The following is a 2,440-nucleotide window of genomic DNA, read 5'->3' on the forward strand; positions in this document are numbered from 1 at the left end:
AACAGAATCTTCGTGGTATAAGTTAGATAGTTGGCGGCATTTATGAGGATCCGGAAAGTCTGACCTTGTCTGTGGTATTCCGAGTAGGATTCCGGTAATGAATGACTGTGACGTGCTTCAAACTTGCAACCTGCTGGGCGTTAGTGACAGACGCAAAAGAATCAAGGGATTCTATTCCAGTAGGAGCGGGAACCAACCGGTGATTAGCCGTACTGTGACAGAGTGCGTGAGCATTAGTTTTCACTGCGAGGATGGGATGTAGCCATCAGCCATGGGTGATGCCTCCAGACTGGTTAGCTGTGCGAGTGACAGCCGCACAGGTTATTTCCCCGTGAGGAATGAAAGTAACCACAGTTGATGGTGAACCCCTACACAAAGCTTGCCATGGAAAGGAGTAAGAAGGATTGAGTAGAAGCAGTAGGAGAGCAGGCGTCCTTGAGCCATACAGCATCTCCATTCACTTATCTGAAATTCCCACCAATGAATCTGCATAAGTGTTCTATCCCTTTTATTATTTCTTCTTTAAAATTCGAAAACCCATAAACCATTTTAATCTGCCTGACTGAGATTTGTAAGGTGACCATAGCTTGCTTCATACCAACAATCTCTGTGGGATCGACCCTTACTCACGTAAGGTTTATTACTTGGACGACCCAGTACACTTGCTGGTTAGTTGAACGGAGTTGTGAATTCAACCAGTGCCATAATAATGATTTCATACAAAGACAAACAACTTGAAGAGAATATGGATCACAATTTGTCTACCAGTTTGCTGAACCCATGTATCTAGTTCACTGATGAGTAAGGGAGGTTCACCTTCCCAAGTCTCATTACCAAATAACTTGGCATTCAGCTTCATGACAGCTCCTAGATATTGAACAACTTGCTCTCTAGTTACATCTTCATCCTCTTCAGAGGGAGAATAGTCTTCAGAGCTCATGAATGGTAGAAGGAGGTTTAATGGGATCTCTATGGTCTCTATATGAGCCTCAGATTCCCTTGGGTCCTCAATAGGGAACTCCTTCTTACTTGAGTGATGTCCCATGAGGTATTCCTTATTGGGATTCATGTCCTCTCCTTCCTCTCTAGGTTCGGCCATGTTGATTATATCAATGGCCTTGCACTCTCTTTTTGGATTCTCTTCAGTTTTGCTTGGGAGAGTACTAGGAGGAGTTTCAGTGATTTTTTTACTCAGCTGGCCCACTTGTGCCTCCAGATTTCCGATGGAGGACCTTGTTTCACTCATTAAACTTTAAAGTGGCCTTAGACAGATCAGAGACTAAATTTGCTAAGTTAGAGGTACTCTGTTCATAATTCTCTGTCTGTTGCTGAGAAGATGATGGATAAGGCTTGATATTGCTAAGCCTATTTCTTCCACCATTATTAAAGCCTTATTGAGGCTTTTGTTGATCCTTCCATGAGAAATTTGGATGAATTCTCCATGATGAATTATAGGTGTTTCCATAAGGTTCACCCGTATAATTTACCTCTGCTATTGCAGGGTTCTCTAGATCATAAGCTTCTTCTTCAGAAGATGCCTCTTTAGTACTGTTGGATGCATTTTTCCATCCATTTAGACTTTGAGAAATCATGTTGACTTGCTGAGTCAACATTTTATTCTGAGCTAATATGGCATTCAGAGCATCAATTTCAAGAACTCCCTTCCTTTGAGGCGTCCCATTATTCACGGAATTCCTCTCAGAAGTGTAAATGAACTGGTTATTTGCAACCATGTCAATAAGTTCTTGAGCCTCTGTAGGCGTTTTCTTTAGGTGAATGGATCCACCTGCAGAATGGTCCAATGACATCTTAGAGAACTTAGATATACCATAATAGAATATATCTAACATGGTCCATTCTGAAAATATGTCAGAAGGACATCTTTTGGTCATCTGCTTGTATCTCTCCCAAGCTTCATAGAGGGATTCACCATCTTTTTGTTTGAAGGTCTGAACATCCACTCTAAGCTTGCTCAGCTTTTGAGGAGGAAAGAATTTAGCCAAGAAGGCCGTGACCAGCTTATCCCAGGAGTCCAGGCTATCTTTAGGTTGAGAGTCCAACCACGCTCTAGCTCTGTCTCTTACAGCAAACGGGAAAAGTATGAGCTTGTAGACTTCAGGATCTACTCCATTAGTCTTAACAGTCTCACAGATCTGCAAGAACTCAGTTAAGAACTGGAAGGGATCTTCTGATGGAAGTCCATGAAACTTGCAGTTCTGTTGCATTAGAGCAACTAATTGAGGTTTTAGCTCAAAATTGTTTGCTTCAATGGTAGGAATTGAGATGTGGTGCACGAAATTGTAATCACACTTTTGCAATTCCGCACAACTAACCAGCAAGTGCACTGGGTCATCCAAGTAATACCTTACGTGAGTATGGGTCGATCCCACGGAGATTGTCGGCTTGAAGCAAGCTATGGTTATCTTGTAACTCTTAGTCA

At 42.2% G+C, this 2,440-nt stretch overlaps 1 non-coding gene across 1 annotated transcript; it reads left to right on the plus strand.

Moving 5' to 3' along the window:
* Nucleotides 1-1,866: 1,866 nt before the first annotated feature.
* Nucleotides 1,867-1,970, plus strand: LOC127746040 (small nucleolar RNA R71). The gene has a single exon (XR_008007661.1). It is a non-coding gene; the product is annotated as a small nucleolar RNA R71 (small nucleolar RNA).
* The last annotated feature ends 470 nt before the right edge of the window (nt 1,971-2,440 follow it).

This window comes from Arachis duranensis, chromosome 3 (genome assembly GCF_000817695.3).
Source record: "Arachis duranensis cultivar V14167 chromosome 3, aradu.V14167.gnm2.J7QH, whole genome shotgun sequence".
NCBI classification, from domain to species: domain Eukaryota; kingdom Viridiplantae; phylum Streptophyta; class Magnoliopsida; order Fabales; family Fabaceae; genus Arachis; species Arachis duranensis.